We start from the raw sequence: 18,334 nt of genomic DNA, 5'->3' as shown, positions 1-18,334 counted from the left end.
TTGAGATCCGTTTCAAGCTGGCTTCTTTGTCCTTTTAAATCATACCCATCAATTTTGAGCGCCTACATTCTGGCACAGCAAGATATGTTAGGCTCATCTTGTAGTTTCTCTGGCACAGTCCTGGAGTCATTGTAGTTGACACAAGTAGCTAGTTTCTATTAGTATCTCTGGTTCCTTTTAGTAGGGAATGGTATTTGAAAATCAAGATACAGTGTCATCTTTGCTCATTGCTTCTGAGATATCATAGCGGAGAGATCAGTGGAGAAATTTTGCAATTAAGTATGTATAATTTCATACTGGTGCGTCTAATCCGCATCAGCACCAACAGGACTGTTCTTTACCTTCCTCCTTTCCCGCAGTGAGAGCCTTGTTCCAACAACACATAGGCACACACACACTCATTTTCCCAATGCGAAAATTCACACAAATTATCAGAGTTGCTGCAGCCTTAGCATTACAGAAAATAATCCTGATACATAGAGTTTGAGATTTGCTTGCTGTTCTTTTTCTTTTTACAATGAGAACAATGTGTAAACCATTTTCTTAGATCAATTCTTTCCTGTGTTTTCAATGTGGTCATGTTATTCTTTTGAAATGCGGTTAGTTTGCTCTATTTGCCAATAGATTTGCTGATCCCAAATCAGGAACAGCGATTTTTTTTTTTTTTTTTTTTTTTTTTTTTTTACCATTAGGGTATCTTTTTGTGATATAACTGTGCCTAAGAGAGGAGCACTTAGATATAGGGAAATCATAAACAGTGGAAATGAAAACACATGATAATTGTCTTTAGGACAGAGCACTACTCAGATAATGGCAGTCACCAGTTTTCCAAATACACAGGAGTTATGAGGGGATATAGCCCAGTGGTAGAGCACGTACTTAGCATGCATGAGGTCTTGGGTTCGATCCCCAGTACCTCCTGCAGAGGTCCATTTTCTTCCCCGAGGCACTGTAAGACGCACTCCATGACCTTCCCCAGCTTTCCAAAATTTCCTGCCTTGTCAAGATGTTTGCGTTGACCTCGACATCTCTCTCTCATACGGAGAGATACTTCCTGTTCATTCACTTAAGGTTATTCGTTGTTTAGGATTAGGCACCTACTCTTGCTGAGGAGTCCCAGGGGCCACTAAGGTGAACCACGAACTATGGAAGCAAGTATTGTTCCTGGCTATCCAGCCAATTTTTAGTTGTAAATAAAATAATCAGAAACCATAGAACTGTGTGGCTTTTTGAAATGCAGTTGGTTTGCTCTATTTGCAAATAGATTTTGAATGAAAATCTTTTTACTAAAAACTCTAAAACTTAGTGTAAACTATTTAACTACAAGCATAGGATAAATGACAACCATAATGACAAATGAGGAAAAGCTCACAGTTGCTTCCGCTGCAACATGATAGGGGGAAAATACTTCTCTGAGTTCTCTAAGGAACGTTCTGTCCTGAGGTGCTAGCACTCTGGCCTCCCGGGACCAAGATCAGCATAGGGGAAAGCTCATTTCTTTGTTTTCCGTAAATGAATATGATGAATGAACTTTTATTCTCCCAATCCCAAAGGATGCTTTTCTACCTGTTGCACTTATTCTACAGGAATAACCTGCTTCTAGGCCAGTGAACAATCTACACCTCCAGATTAGAGCTCTTTGCACAGTTTTCATTCTGGTATCACAGTGCTTAGCAGAAATCCTCCCGGGGATACTCTGCAACCCATCTTAATACTATCTTGTTAAAATAAAATCTCCTATTTTCAGCGCTATTTCATTTAAATAACATATTTTTTAAAATAAGTTAGTAAACACCCAGAAGGCAGAAAAGCGACCTCTCTCCATCTGCAGAAGCCAAGCACGCGGGTGGGCTTCCGTACGCATCCTCTTTTACTCACTTTCTAAACGCGGAAACGTCCACCGCCTGCCAGGCGCTACCAGGGCGTCGCTGAACCCAATCTGAGGTCAACCCACCCGACTGCTGAGGGGTTCCCCTGTTTGCCTCTGCACCTGTCCCAGGCCTGAGGCGACGCCGGCTGCACACGCAGTTTACACGGACTGCCCCGCGACGCCGCCTTTCCGCAGCCGCCGTCAGTCTGCAGAGGCCTCGAGCCGAGCGCGCGACGTGAGCAGTAAAGGAGCTCGTTGCAAACGCCAGGAGTTTCTTCACGGTGACGCTGACTTTTAATCTCTCACACATTCTAGGACACATACGTGGAGCAAGCGACGGGAACGTTCATTCTCACCGTTTGCATTTCAAGCAAAAGCTAATACAATTAGACGTTTCCACGGTCGCGCTCAGTCTCGAAGCTGCCGGCGGATCCGCGGCTAACTCTCCACGCGGACACGCGGGAAATCGGGAAATCCCTGCGGCTCCCCCAGAAGCTCCCGTATCAGCGCTTCCTGGACCGAAAATAAAAACCCAACATCACGCGCGTCCCCAAAGAGCCCAGCCGGTGTGTGGAGCCACGGAAAGAGCGCCAGGCGGCCTCGAAGCCCTGACAGCCCGCGCGAAACCAACCAGGCCCCTTCCCGGCCGCGCTACCTCCCTAGGGACGAAAAGGAGCCTCTCTTCCCTCCTGTCCAGAGAAGCGGCGGAAACAGGGCGCTTAGACTCGCTCAGCGGTCCGGTGCAGCCGAGGCCGAATCACCGTGAGGACGCTTTCCCGCCCGGGCCCCCTCTCCCTTTTGTTTTTCTTCCTCCGCTTCCCCGCGCCCGCCTCTTCCTCTCCCCGCGGCAGGCGCTCGGCTGGTCTCCGCCTTCCCTCCCGTTTACTTCTGAATGAACTTTTCACAAGAGCGCGGCGCTCCCAGAACCATTCACACGCATTGCAAGCGCTGTGTGGACATTCACATGCAGCTGCTGTTTTAATTTCCACATCACTTTCCTTGTTTCTTTGTCTTCTCTGTATGCTCAACTTCAAGTATTTCTGCAGCAGAGGCTGAGGCTGCGCGCAGCTGGGGAGACACTTGAGGCGGGAGAACCGAGAGCAGAGGATGCTGTTTCCTGTCTGGGAAGGCTCAGAGCGTGGCAAGGGGAGAAAAAAGTTTGTAAGAGAATTTTTTTTTTTTTAAATTATCCAAAATGTTTTCTAATCGAGTCTACCACTAAGTCTTGGCTAAAAACAAAGCCTGGGCTCTCTCGAAATAGGAGACCGAGTTGGAAAACTGTCAAGACACAGGGACGCTTTTTTTTTTTTTTTTTTTTTTTTTTTTTGAGACCGAGTTTCGCTTTTGTTACCCAGGCTGGAGTGCAATGGCGCGATCTCGGCTCACCGCAACCTCCACCTCCTGGGTTCAGGCAATTCTCCTGCCTCAGCCTCCTGAGTAGCTGGGATTACAGGCACGCGCCACCATGCCCAGCTAATTTTTTGTGTTTTTAGTAGAGACGGGGTTTCACCATGTTGACCAGGATGGTCTCGATCTCTTGACCTCGTGATCCACCCGCCTCGGCCTCCCAAAGTGCTGGGATTACAGGCTTGAGCCACCGCGCCCGGCCAGGGACGCTTTTATTAAAATTCAGTTTGCAAGTCATCGTTGGCCGCAGCTATTTCCTCATTCCAGAGAGTATTGTTTGTGCAATTCCGTAAACGTCTTTAATTGTTTCCAAGTTATTTAGCAAGAGGAGTCCAAAGTCTTGACACTTTTGAATTGATATAAAATTTCTAGGCTGAGGTGGGAGGGCTGATTGAGGTAGGAGGTGAAAGTTGAAGTGGGAGGAGATTGCCACTGTGCTCCAGCTGCCAGAGTGGGACCCTGTCAAAACAAAAACAAAAACCTCTTGATCAAAGATATGTAAACAGCATTTTTTTTTTTTATAATACTTTTAGTAGAGACAAATGGGATTTCACCATGTTGATTAGGTTGGTCTTGAACTCCTGACCCCTCAGGTGATCTGCCGCCTTGGCCTTCCAAAGTGCTGGGATTACAGGCGAGAGCTACCGCGCCCAGCCAGAAAAAAATAATTCTTTTTTTTTTTTTTTTTTTTGAGACGGAGTTTCGCTCTTGTTACCCAGGCTGGAGTGCAATGGCGCGATCTCGGCTCACCGCAACCTCCGCCTCCTGGGTTCAAGCAATTCTCCTGCCTCAGCCTCCTGAGTAGCTGGGATTACAGGCACGCGCCACCATGCCCAGCTACTTTTTTGTGTTTTTAGTAGAGACGGGGTTTCACCATGTTGACCAGGATGGTCTCGATCTCTCGACCTCGTGATCCACCCGCCTCGGCCTCCCAAAGCGCTGGGATTACAGGCTTGAGCCATCGCGCCCGGCCCTAGAAAAAAATAATTCTTATGCACCAATATGCAGACGACAGTTCTTTGAACCCTAAGGAATAGGCTGGGCGCAGTGGCTTACATCTGTAATCCTAGCACTTTGGGAGGCCAGAGCGAGACCAACCTGGCCAACATGGTGAAACCCATCTCTACTAATAATATAAAAAAAGTCGTTGGGCCCGGCGCGGTGGCTAACGCCTGTAATCCCAGCACTTTGGGAGGCCGAGGCGGGTGGATCACGAGGTCAAGAGATTGAGACCATCCTGGTCAACATGGTGAAACCCGGTCTCTACTAAAAATAAAAAAAATTAGCTGGGCATGGTGGCGCGTGCCTGTAATCCCAGCTACGTGGGAGGTTGAGGCAGGAGAATTGCCTGAACCCAGGAGGCGGAGGTTGCGGTGAGCCGAGATGACGCCATTGCACTCCAGCCTGGGTAACAAGAGCGAAACTCCGTCTCAAAAAAAAAAAAAAAAAAAAAGTAGCTGGTTGTGGCGGCGCACGCCTTTAATCCCAGCAACTGGGGGAGGCTGAGTCAGGAGAATCACTTGAACCCGGGAGATGGAGGTTGCAGTGAGTCCAGATAGCAGGCTGCACTCCAGCTTGGGTGACAGAGCGAGACTCTGTGTCAAACAAACAAACAAATTATACTTTCCATTTTCACTCCTGGGTCTCCATACCACCCGAGATGCATGTGTGAGCACAAGACAGGTAAAACGAAGAAAATAGAGAAAAAGAATTGGCTCGCTCAGGATTTCTTCAGTCGGAAGCTTTAAGCCCATTATCACATTAACGTGACCAGTAATCTTCTGTTCCTTTTTGCCATGCCACTGAAGAGCAAGACAGAAAAAGAAGAGAAAAAAAAAAAAAAAAAAAAAAAAAAAGAGAAAAGGAAACCTAGATAATTTTATTTTGAATTCCTTGGTTTTCTGAGCAGTGTTTGCAGGGTGACCAAGCATGGAAGCATCATCCTGATTTCATCTGTTCCTTGCCTTTTCTTTCCCATCTTTTGCCATGGAAAATTGGATCCTATTTTTTAGACATAAATTACAGCAGAACTTATATTTGTGGGGTGGAGGGGAAGTGCATGAATGACAGATGGTATTGAAGACAACAGAACTAGGCACTGGAAGATACACTGACCCTACAAATGACAGTTTTTGTATTTTGAAGAAATGACAAAGAGTACATCTTCAGGGCGGCTGAAATAGCTCAGGTGGGAGAGTGTTAGACTGAAGATTTAAAGGTCCCTGGTTCAATCCTGGGTTTCCGCAGATGCTCTTTGTCTTTTGCATAATTGTTACTCCCTTATACAACACCTACACACCAATCCCCAATCCTAGAGATGTATATATAACTCCAATTTCTTTGCCGTTTGTTGAAAATTCTATAAAGGTCTTGTGTGTGTGTGTGTGTGTGTGTGTGTGTGTGTATGTATATGTATATATATATATATATATACACATATTTGTATCACTCCACTGACAGGATGTAACTCCATCTTAAAAAAAGTCATAAATGTGAGCCACTTCTCTATTTTTTAAAAAATAAATATTATATTGCACTTTAGGTTCTGGGGTACATGTGCAGATCATGCAGGATTGTTGCATAGGTACCTACATGGCAATGTGGTTTGCTGCCTCCATCCCCCATCACCTATATCTGGCATTTTCCCCCATGTTATCCCTCCCCAACCTCCCTACTCGACACTGTCCCTCCCCTAGTCCCCTGCAACAGACCCCAGTGTGTGATGTTCCCCTCCCTGTGTCCATGTGTTCTCATTGTTCAACACCCACCTATGAATGAGAACATGCGGTGTTTGATTTTCTGTTCTTCTGTCAGTTTGCTATGATTGATGGTTTCCAGATTCATCGATGTCCTTACAAAGGACATGAACTCACCTTTTTTATGGCTGCATAGTATTCCATGGTGTACATGTGCCACATTTTCCTCGTTTAGTCTATCATTGATGGGCATTTAGGTTGGTGCCAGGTCTTTGCTATTGTAAACAGTGCTGCGATAAATATACGTGTGCATGTGTCTTTATAATAGAATGATTTATAATCCTTTGGATATATACCCAGTAATGGGATTGCTGGGTCAAATGGAATTTCTATTTCTAAGTCCTTGAGAAATTGCCACACTGTCTTCCACAATGGTTGAGCTAATTTACACTCCACCAACATTGTTAAACTGTTCCTATTTCTCCACATCCTCTCCAGCATCTGTTGCCTCCAGATTTTTTAATGATCGCCATTCTAACTGGCATGAGATGGTATCTCAACATGGTTTTGATTTGCATTTCTCTAATGACCAGTGATGATGAGCATTTTTTCATATGTTTGTTGGCTTCATAAATGTCTTCTTTTGAAAAGTGTGTTCATGTCCTTTGCCCACTTTGAATGCGTTTGTTTGTTTCCTGTAGATCTGTTTTAGTTCTTTGTAGATTCTGGATATTAGCCCTTTGTCAGATGGGTAGATTGCAAAAGTTTTTTCCCATTCTGCTGGTTGCCGGTTCTCTCTAATGATTGTTTCTTTTGCTGTACAGAAGCTCTAGACTTTAATTAGATCCCATTTGTCTATTTTGGCTTTTGTTGCCAATGCTTTTGTTGTTGCCAGTTCTACAGTTTAAAATTTTCTCACAGCCACATTAAAAAAAACCAGGAAATATTTATTCTATATCATTTTTTAATAATTTCAACTTGTATTTTAGATTCCAGGGTATGTGTGCAGGTTTGTCACATGGGTTTGCTGCATGATGCTGGGGCTGGGGTGGGATTAATCCCATCACCCAGGTAGTGAGCATAGCATCCAACAGTCATCTTTTCAATCCTTTCCCTGCTCCTGCCTCTCCCTCTAGGAGTGTCTGGTGTTTACTGTTTCCATCTTTTACATCCAGTTTTGACAATATAAGTAAATTTGTATGTCCAAAATACATGTAAATTTGTATGTCCAAAACATTATTTTAAGTAATCCATTTTAAAATTATTACTGAGTTATTTTATATTCAAAAATAATATTACATCATTGAAATCTGCTATATATTTCACACTTACAACACATCTTAACTTGGACTGGGAAATTTCAAGCATTCAATAGCCAATGTGCTAATGGTAACCATATTGGACAGTGCAGGTTTAAACAGATACTTTATATATTTTTGGGTTTTTGAAATTGAGTAAGTATGACATGAGGGTGCCCCGTCTTCAAAATTAAATCTTTAATTCCTCAGAAGAATGCTGTGTTAAATGAGCTCATCCTACAGATTAAACAGAAAAATTGTGTTTCAATCATGTTGTTGGTAGACAGTGTCAAGGTAGATACAGATATTTAATTATTTAAAATTTCCCCCTTCTGTGTGGCAAACAAAAAAGCAGACCTTTTGGGCCGGGCGCGGTGGCTCATGCCTATAACCCCAGCACTTTGGGAGGTCAAGACGGGTGGATCACGAGGTCAAGAGATCGAGACCATCCTGGTCAACATGGTGAAACCTCGTCTCTACTGAAAATACAAAAATTAGCTGGGCATGGTGGCGCGTGCCTGTAGTCCGAGCTACTTGGGAGGCTGAGGCAGGAGAATTGCCTGAACCCAGGAGATGGAGGTTGCAGTGAGCCGAGATCGCACCATTGCACTCCAGCCTGAGTAACAAGAGTGAAACTCCGTCTCAAAAAAAAAAAAAAAAAAAAAGCAGACCTTTTATTATGAATTCCCAAGAATCTGATAGACAGCCGGGTTTCTCTGGGTGTGACACAACATAAAGATGAAGGAATGTTTCTGCAAACTGCTAATATTGCTTTTACAGCATCAAAGAGTCAAAATAATCCTCCCAAGCATTTACAGGCACACACACACAGACACAGACAAGCAGACAAACACACATGGATACACGTCAGTTTTGTGTGTAACACTTCTCTAGTGCCTCCCTCAGGGAAACCTGTCAATCAGTGTTTCCTACTTTTAATCTAGAAATCCCATCAGCCAACTGGACAAGTCTGCCATACAACTTGCAATCTGCCAACTTTGAAAGGCATCAATGTTATTTTATTAACATTAGCAAAGGCTCTTATATGGGCAAACTAGAAAGAGAAAGAGTTAATATCCCCTAGAAATTTTGTGCCAGGAAATGGGTTCTCTTCTCATCTTTTCATATAGTTTAAAGAACACAGTCTTAACGTAAGTCCCAAGATTCAAGAACTATTTAGGAGCAAACTTGTTTGTTTCCTACAAACATGAAAACGTTTGTAATTCCCAAATCTAAAAGGGTACTTTTTAGTCTTTATCCACCTCCATGCAATGTGTCTGCTACTAATAATACTCACAAGTCCCAGGCTGGAGACAGAGTCCATTGCCTGAGATCTCTGTGTAGCATCCTTGCAATGTGCCCCACAGATACTCTAAATTTCACATGACCCTAACTAACTCATCTTCTCCATCTTCCAATCTTTCTCCCACTCCTGAAAGTGTCGGTAAAACCTTCCCTTTTCTGCACCTGCTTGTGTTTGGCAATAGCATGTTTGTTTTTTTCTGAACCATTCTTCAATCCTGTTTCTATTTATCTTTCATCTTACTCTCATAGTCAATCGTTCTCTGCACCCCCAAAGCTGGTTTTCACTTATGCCTTATGAATTCCGTCCCCTCCTCTCACTTCTCAACCCCTTTTCTCTCTCTTCCCTTTTCTTCCTTCCCTCCCTTCCTTCCTCCCTCCTTCCAACTTTCTCTCGTTTGCTTGCTTTTCTCACTCCATTGCCCAGGCTGGAGGGCAGTGGCACAGTCATAGCTCCCTGCAACCACCAACCCCCGAGCTTAAGAGATCCTTGTGCCTCAGCCTCTGGAGTAGCTGTGAGTTCAGGAGTGAGCTGCCACGCCAGCTAGGGACCCTTATGAAAAAATACTGAGTGCATCCCTCTCAGGTTTTCTTCTGATTGTGGCTTTCCTCCATCAAATCTTACCTTTAATATTCAGATTGAGTAAACAACAAATATGAAGCATTTTAGGCAGGGAAAGTCCAAATTTCAATGGCTTTCTGTCATATCTGGAAGAAATAAAAAGAAACGAAAACCAGAAGTTGATTCTTTCCAAGCATAATAGAAGGAGACCCTAGGAACTCAATGTCTTGAAGCCACGATGGAAACTTCTTATGGTTATTATCTGACAGTTTTCCAGTCTTCTGCTTTTTGTTTCAAGTCCTACGCAGTATTCTGAAGAATGTGTCCCACGTTAGTACCAAGTATCTCCTGCTCAGTTACCATGCTCCAAAATACTGATCACTAGCACCAGCATGTCCCTGGAGCAGCTCAGCAAATGAAAGTTGCCTCCTGAAAGTTACTACCAAAAGGCCTTTGGGGAAGGGGGTGTAGCTCAGTGGTAGAGCGCATGCTTTGCATGTATGAGGTCCTGGGTTCAATCCCCAGCACCTCCAGCTGGTGATTTTGCTCTGGCAGTGTTCAGTCCTAATTCTCAAGCAACGGACGTCTGCGTCCTAACATTTTTTCTATCCTATTTTCTGCTCATGTAGAGAGTACAAATGTGGCCCAAATGTGGCATTGCCTTGAACTGTCTCCAATCTCTATGTTGTGCGCCTGGACATCACCTAAGGCGATTGTGGGCAGAAGGAAGACAAAAAGAAATGAGGAGGAAAGAAGAACGGGAGCCCAATGGGGTCTCTTGGACCCAAACAAGAGCCTGTACACACACCGGCGGCTCATGTTCGCTCCCATTTTGTTCTATGATGAAAGAGATGGAAAGACGAAGAAGAAGAAGGGAGAAAAATGCCCCGCGGGCATTTAAAAACGTTATTTGTGTTTTCTGGGCGAAACAGAGCGAAAGCATCCGTCCACTGATTTCTCCACCTGCGCAGAGAGCCAGACACAAGTGTGATCCAGTGCTGAGACAGGGACTGCGTGGCTCTCCAGCCGCTGGAGATGGGAGGGGAAGGACGCTGGACAACCGGACTGCCGGGGAATTAGAGCCTGCAACATGGCAGGGGCAGAAACCAACACGGATCAACATTCCCTACTGATGTTCCATAAGACTGACTCATATTACCGTATTTCTTCAGCCACTCCATTTTCCTGATAAAAATAAAACATTGCCTGGGTACTTCTGGTAACAGCAAATAGAGGCCCCACACGAAAAAGTAGGAAAAGGTTTTCTGTGACGATGGAAAATACATGTAGAGTAACATGTGAGTAGATCACAGGTGGGCTGGGCACTTCCTCTGGTGGAAAAAAGCAAACAAACATTTCATTTTTTTTTTCTTGAATATGAAACTCCCAAGAAATCCTATGCACTCATGGTACCTTTGGAGGGGTTTCCAATGGTGTATGGATTGCAAAGTGCTGTTCTCTCTGTATATATTTGCTGTTGAATTAAAGCGTTTCTGAGAGGCAAGAGGGTGGGAAGTTTGTTCCCAGTCCACCAGGCTAACACTCTACCAGGCTAGCATGTCTTTACTTCTTGATGCTTTTATCCAGTGAAAATGTCTATAACCAGCATCCAGGAGGGATAATCAGAAAATTGGCAAGAGAATGTTGTTTGCTGGGACACACTCGAATGATAGAATGGAAGTATCAGGAAGTCTAACATTGATGGGGAGCCGAGGTTGCAGTGAATTGATCTTGGGCTGACCACAAATCAGGATCAGTGCCTTTCTTTTTACCACGAAGCCACTTTTCTTTTGATGTCGGAGTGTCTACAAGAGGGCAGCTGCATGTAGGGAATTAACAGTGGAACTGGGAACACACAGTGATTGTCCTGACACAAAGCACAGACTCAGACAATAGTGGACAAGGTTTTCAGAAGGCACGCATTTCCCAAGGGGGTGTAGCTCAGTGGTAGAGCGCATGCTTAGCATGTATGAGGTCCTGGGTTCAATCCCCAGTACCTCCATTGTTGTTTTCTTCCCCGGGACACCAGTAAGAAGAGGTCCATAATATTCCCCACCTTTAAAATTTTCTTTGTGTCAAGGTGAATTGTGTTGGCCTCCATTTCTTCCTCATCCGGAGAGTGATTCGTGTTCATTCATTTGAGGTTACTTGCTGCTTAGGATTATTCACCTATCCTTTCTAAGCAGTCCCAGCAATCGTTAACATGGACCAGCACAAGGGAAGCAAATAGTATTCTTGGCCTCCAGCCAATTCCTCGTTGTAAATGCAATAATCGGAAACCATAGAACTCGGTGGCCCAAGTCTGATTTCAGGTGGGAAGCTAAAAGGCTCAAGTCCTTTTCTGTTTCTTCTTCTAACTCTTCCTAACCAGGCTGCAGAAGCCCTTCAAGATTTCACTAAAAGATTTCTCTGCCAGTGCTTGATGATTTGATGTGCTGGCGGTCACTTTTTCCATTAGAGAATCACAAACTCGGAAACTTAAACTATTTAACTACAAACACATGACAAGTGATGAAAAGATAGCGGTTACCTCAGCTGAAATTTAGTGGGAGTAAAAAGTATTTCTCTGGGTCCTCTGAGGAATCTTCTGGTCTGAGAAGCACACTCTGAACTCCAGGGACCAAGGTCAGTATAGGAGAAAGCTCATTTTGTTGTTTCTCATAAATAAAAGTAATGAACCTATATTCTCCCAATCCCAATGGATCCATTTCTACCTCACTGTACTTACTCTCCAGGAATATCCTCCTTTAAAGCTACGGATAACCCACACCTCCAGATTAGAGCTGTTTGTGGTATCACAGCGCTAAGCAGAAATCCACAGGGAAATACTCTGCAAGCATCTCAGTACCATCTTGTTAAAAGAAATGAATCTGCTTTTATTTTCAGCTCTATTTCATGCCAACAAAGGGAAAAAAAAAATACGTTAGTAAACACCCAGAAGGCAGAAAAGCGACCTCTCTCCATCTGCAGAAGCCAAGCACGCGGGTGGGCTTCCGTACGCATCCTCTTTTACTCACTTTCTAAACGCGGAAACGTCCACCGCCTGCCAGGCGCTACCAGGGCGTCGCTGAACCCAATCTGAGGTCAACCCACCCGACTGCTGAGGGGTTCCCCTGTTTGCCTCTGCACCTGTCCCAGGCCTGAGGAGACGCCGGCTGCACACGCAGTTTACACGGACTGCCCCGCGACGCCGCCTTTCCGCAGCCGCCGTCAGTCTGCAGAGGCCTCGAGCCGAGCGCGCGACGTGAGCAGTAAAGGAGCTCGTTGCAAACGCCAGGAGTTTCTTCACGGTGACGCTGACTTTTAATCTCTCACACATTCTAGGACACATACGTGGAGCAAGCGACGGGAACGTTCATTCTCACCGTTTGCATTTCAAGCAAAAGCTAATACAATTAGACGTTTCCACGGTCGCGCTCAGTCTCGAAGCTGCCGGCGGATCCGCGGCTAACTCTCCACGCGGGCACGCGGGAAATCGGGAAATCCCTGCGGCTCCCCCAGAAGCTCCCGTATCAGCGCTTCCTGGACCGAAAATAAAAACCCAACATCACGCGCGTCCCCAAAGAGCCCAGCCGGTGTGTGGAGCCACGGAAAGAGCGCCAGGCGGCCTCGAAGCCCTGACAGCCCGCGCGAAACCAACCAGGCCCCTTCCCGGCCGCGCTACCTCCCTAGGGACGAAAAGGAGCCTCTCTTCCCTCCTGTCCAGAGAAGCGGCGGAAACAGGGCGCTTAGACTCGCTCCGCGGTCGGGTGCAGCCGAGGCCGAATCACCGTGAGGACGCTTTCCCGCCCGGGCCCCCTCTCCCTTTTGTTTTTCTTCCTCCGCTTCCCCGCGCCCGCCTCTTCCTCTCCCCGCGGCAGGCGCTCGGCTGGTCTCCGCCTTCCCTCCCGTTTACTTCTGAATGAACTTTTCACAAGAGCGCGGCGCTCCCAGAACCATTCACACGCATTGCAAGCGCTGTGTGGACATTCACATGCAGCTGCTGTTTTAATTTCCACATCACTTTCCTTTTTTCTTTTCTTTCTCTACGTGCTCAACTTCAAGCATTTCTCAGCAGAGGCTGAGGCTGCGCCCAACTAGAAAAAGAAGCGAAGCGCGGTAAACCTAGAGTACAGGGATGCTGTTTCCTGTCCGGGAATGATCGGACGGTACAATCAGGAGAAAAAAAAATTAAGGTCTGTAATATAATTTTTAAAAGGAAATTATCAAAAACCATTTTCTTATTGACTCTCCCACCTAATTTTGGCTAAAACTGAAAAGCTGGACTCTCTCAGAATAGGAGACTGAGTTTGAAAACTATCCAAACATACGGACGGTTTTATTCAAATTCAGTTTGCAACTCATCGTCAGCTGCAACAGTTTCTTCCTTCCAGAGAGAGTTGTTTCTGAAATTCTGTAAATGTCTGAAATTGTTTCTTCATTGTTTAACAAGTCCAATGCTTTGGCACTTTTGAATGCATATAAGAATTTCTACGCTGAGGTGGGAAGGTTGGATTGAGCTGGGTAGGCAGAGGTTGCCGTGAGCCGCCATTGCACCACTGCACTCCTGCCTGGGTAACAGAGTAGTGGAACCCTGTGTCTGTGGGTAAGCCCCATATAGGCGCCGAGGAAGGAGAGCTAAGCAGAATCCTGGCACAATTAAGGCCTGAAGAATATCTCAGTTTACATACTACTCAGTTATTTCCTTGTATATAATCCTTTATATAATCGTATATTAGTTTACAGAATTAGGGCTTGGCGAATATATCAGTTTATAGTGTTATTGCTCAGTTGTTTCTCTTTATATGATCCTCTATATATAATCATATATTATTTCATAGAATGAGTGCCTAAAGAACATCTTACCACTAAGTTAGTTATTTCTCTCTCTCTCTCTAATAGTTATATATATATATATATATATATATATATATATATATATATATATTTCTTAGTTCATGATCGGAGGAATGCCTAGAGTAGACACGGTACAGAGCGTGAATTAAGGAATAAGCAGCTTATAGTCGGAAGAATGTCTGGAGCAGACACAGTGCAGAGCCTGATTTAAGGGAGAAACAGTTACACCAGGACAAGAACCCATGCTCAGGCGGCAGCGTTCAGTATTGTAAAGATACCCGCTGTATGGCAGGCTTGAGGCAAGAGCCACTCCTCCTGATAAAGGAGTTCCAGGACCTTGCTCCAGTTCTTGTGGAGGGCTGCCCTCAGACCGGCAATCCCTCGAGCATCTGAGGGCTCAAAACCCCTCCGGATAATCGCACCTTTGTGACTGTGAACTTTGTCAGCTCTTGTTACTGTGCTGCTCGAAAAGCGTCTTCCTATACAACTTGTTGGAAGCTGCCAGCAGGCGGCGTAGACCCTGACAGCTCTGTCACTGCTGCGTGACTCAAAGCATCCTCCTGTAAATCTTAGTAGCTTGCCCATAGATAGAGTTATGGCACCCTGCACCCTCTTCACTGCTCACAGCCCACCTCCATGCCTCGGTGATCTAATGGGGGTGGACCCCTTACTGCACGCGGCCCTTGCCTCGATGACCTAATGGAAATGGACCCCTTGCTGTGCACTGTCCACCTCCTGGCCTAGGTGACCTAATGGGGGTGGACCCCTTGTTTCATTGCTCACGACCCTATCACTATCCTTAAAGATGGCTTCACTCACTACCCTGCCCCCTAACCTATACCCAACAAATACAGACGCTTCTGGACATGCGGGGCCTCGCCTGACTCCACTTACAGGTCGCGTGGCTCCCCAAGCCCAGCTGCATTTTTCTTGTACTTCTGTGTCCTGAGTTTTTATTTCTCGGGTCCAGCACCTCAGCACAGCATAAGGGACACCCCACGACCCTGTGGGGCCCTCAGCCCTGCATGTGTCAAAAAAAAAAAAAAACTCTAATGGTCACAGGTGAGTGAAAACAGTTATTATACACCAGAGTGCAGACCACAGTTTAAAAAACCCTAAGAAAGCCAGGAGCAGTGGCTCACACCTGTAATGCCAGCACTTTGGGAGGTCAAAGTGGGTGGATCACAAAATCAAGAGATCAAGACCATCCTGGCCAACATGGTGAAACCCCATCTCTTCTAAAAAAAAAAAAAATTTATCTGGGCATGGTGGCACACGCCTGTAGTCCCAGCTACTCTGGAGGCTGAGGCAGGAGAATCACTTAAACCCAGGAGGCGGAGGTTGCCGTGAGCTGAGATCATGCCACTTGTACTCCAGCCTGGGCAACAAGAGTGAAACTCTGTCTCAAAAAAGAAAGAAAGAAAATAAGTTTCTGTTTATTACAAATTACCAGTCTTGAGTGATTTTGTAGCAGCCCAAAATAGGCTAAGGTGATAGTATATGATTCCATTTATATTATTTAAAAATAAGAAAAATAATCTACAGAGACAGAGGCCAGAAAATTTCAATAACTGGGGTGAGGCAAAAGGCAGCTCTTGGGTGTGAAAACCTCAGTATCTTGGTTTGAGTTTTGATTATGTATAATAAGCCATAAGCCGAATAGGTTTTATGCATTTTATTTTACGTAAATGAAGACTTAAATTTAAAAACAAGAAAAAAAGGAAGGATCTTCTAGATACTTCCTGGCCACCACACTTGGCTAATTAGCCACCACACTTGGCTAATTTTTCTGTATTTTTAGTAGAGATGGGGTTTCACCATGTTTGCCAGGTCTTGAACTTCTGACCTCAGGTGATCTGCTTGCCTTGGCCTCCCAAAGTGAAGTCATTACAGGAGTGAGCCACTGACCCCCGCCCAGAAACTTACTTTCTCACAGTTCTGGGGGCTGGGAAGTCCAGGATCAAGTCTGGTGGTGGCCTTTTTGTTCTGTCCTCACGTGGCAGAAAACTGCGGGCAATATGGAGACGAACTTCCTTTGTGAAGTCCTATTATAAGGGTAACTGATATTATTCTTGAGGAAGAAACCCTCATGGCTTGATCACTTCTTAAAGGTCCTATCTCTTGATAATTATCACATTACAACACCTAAGCTTTGGAGGGGACACTTTCAAACCATAGCAAGTATTTACTCATTTGAGTATGTATTCTTTCACTCAATTTTTGTAAAAAACAAAAAATTAGATACGTTTTCTTTTTTGTTGCCCAGATTGAAGTACAGTGGTATGATCTGGGCTCACTGCAACCTCCACCTTCCAGGTTCAAGCGATTCTCCTGCCTCACCCTCCCAAGTAGCTGGGATTAAAGGCATGGGCCACCATGCCTGGCTGATTCTGTATTTTTGGTAGAGACGGAGTTTCTCCATGTTGGTCATGCTGGCCTTGAACTCCTGACCTCACTGGCGTCAGCCTCTCAAAGTGCTGGGATAACGGCCATGAGCCACCTGCATGGCCACATTTTCTATATATTGTTGCTAGGAGCAGTAGTTATTTTCTATTGCTCTGGAGTATTGCATTGTATGAATACCGTATCATGATTTATTAATTCATTTCACTGTCCAGGTACATTGGCAGCACCCCTGGATTTTGGTTGAAATGTTTGATGTTGCCGTAAACATTCAGGTACATGTCCTTTAAGGGAAATGCTCATGCACTTCTCTTGGGTATAAATGTAATTGTGGAGTTTAGGGGTCATAAGTTTTATATATACATTATATATATAATGTATATATAAATATATATATATATATATATATATATATATATATATATATATATATTTAGTTTTAGTTGATATTTTCAGGTAGTTTCCCAGTGTAGACGTAGCAGTTTACAGTCTCATCAACCATGTATCAGTGTTCCAATTGCTTCACATACTCAGCAACACTTGATATTATCCACTTTTTAGGTTAAGTGGTTCAGATGAAGAGTAGTATTATTTTGTGGGGTTTTTATTTCATTTCATTTATTTATTTATTTAATTTTTAGATGGTGGCTTAATCTGCTGCCCAGGCTAGAGTGTAGGGGTACAGTCTCGGCTCACTGTAGCCTCTGCCTCTCAATTTCAAGAGATTCTCGTGCCTCGGCCTCCTGAGTGGTTGGGACTAAAGGGGTACATGACCATCTACATTTTTGTATTTTTAGTAGAGACAGGATTTCGCCATGTTGGCCAGGCTGGTCTTGAACTTTTGACCTCAGGTGATCCACCCACCTCAGCCTCCCAAGGTGCTGGGAGTATACATACCCAGCCTTGTTGTGTTTTTAATTTGCATTTCCTTTATAGCAAATGATGTCAAGCATATTTTATATTACTCAATAGCCATTTTTTGTTAAGTACATGTTAATTGGCTCTTTCTTATTGAAGTTTCCGTCTTTTTATTAGTGCTTTGTAGAAGTTCTTACCATATTCCTGATAAGGATCCTTAGTAAAATATAAGTATTGATATAGCTTCTCGTAGATTGTGGCTCATCATCTCTTCTTAAAGAGGAGGGAGCTTGAAAAACTTTGTAAGCAGATGAAAGGGAAGAAATGCAGAAAAACAGGTTGAAGACGCCAGAGAAGTTTCATCTGGATGTCTTACCTGTTGGCAATGGGAGAAAATGCCCCCAGGCAGTTTGCTGGAGAGGAAACCTCAGAATAAACGGATGGGATGAAATGTTCTAGAAGCAGAAACAGTGTGATTTGGTCTATGATTCTCTTACATGTCTCCTAGTAGCTTCAGAGGATATAGTTTAGAGTAAGAAATAGTGAGATATGAGACAGTGGATTTTCTATCTGGCCAACTTATTACACCTTTGAAGACCCCTCAGAAATATGACTAATGCTTCAAGGAAGATCTTCACGATATGTCTGTAGTGAGACAGATGTGGCTCCGTGGCAGCGTGTCCTTGCCTCACATAGCGTTCAAAACCATAAACGTTTGTCTGTTCTTCACAGTTCTCACCATCCTGTGCTTTTCTCCTTTTAAAAATGAATTTTCCATTTCCACACTAAAATAAACATGTTGTAGCTTCCATTTCCACTCCCTGGGTCTCTGTACTACCCAGGGTGGATGTGTCAGCACCAGACGAGTGAAAGGAATAGCCAAAAAGAATTGTCTCACTCAGGATTTCCTTAATCGGAAGCTATAAACCCGCCACCACATTACCGTGCCCAGTAATCCTCTGTTCCTTTCTGCTGTGTTGTCGAACAGCAAGACAGGAAAAAAAAAAAAAAAAAAAAAAAGAAAAGAAAAAACAAACCCAGGGAAGACAAAAGGAAAAGCCTAGAAAATATTCTTTTGAATTCCGTTAGTTTTCTGAGCAGT

The 18,334-nt window shown here is 44.4% G+C and overlaps 3 non-coding genes across 3 annotated transcripts; all 3 read left to right on the top strand.

Moving 5' to 3' along the window:
* Window positions 1–5,447: 5,447 nt before the first annotated feature.
* TRNAF-GAA (transfer RNA phenylalanine (anticodon GAA)) lies at window positions 5,448–5,523 on the top strand. The gene has a single exon. It is a non-coding gene; the product is annotated as a tRNA-Phe (tRNA).
* A 4,073-nt stretch (window positions 5,524–9,596) lies between these two features.
* On the top strand, window positions 9,597–9,668 carry TRNAA-UGC (transfer RNA alanine (anticodon UGC)). The gene has a single exon. It is a non-coding gene; the product is annotated as a tRNA-Ala (tRNA).
* A 1,397-nt stretch (window positions 9,669–11,065) lies between these two features.
* TRNAA-AGC (transfer RNA alanine (anticodon AGC)) lies at window positions 11,066–11,137 on the top strand. The gene has a single exon. It is a non-coding gene; the product is annotated as a tRNA-Ala (tRNA).
* The last annotated feature ends 7,197 nt before the right edge of the window (window positions 11,138–18,334 follow it).

This window comes from Saimiri boliviensis, chromosome 4 (assembly GCF_048565385.1).
Source record: "Saimiri boliviensis isolate mSaiBol1 chromosome 4, mSaiBol1.pri, whole genome shotgun sequence".
NCBI lineage: Eukaryota > Metazoa > Chordata > Mammalia > Primates > Cebidae > Saimiri > Saimiri boliviensis.
This window is presented reverse-complemented; position numbering and strand designations above follow the sequence as displayed.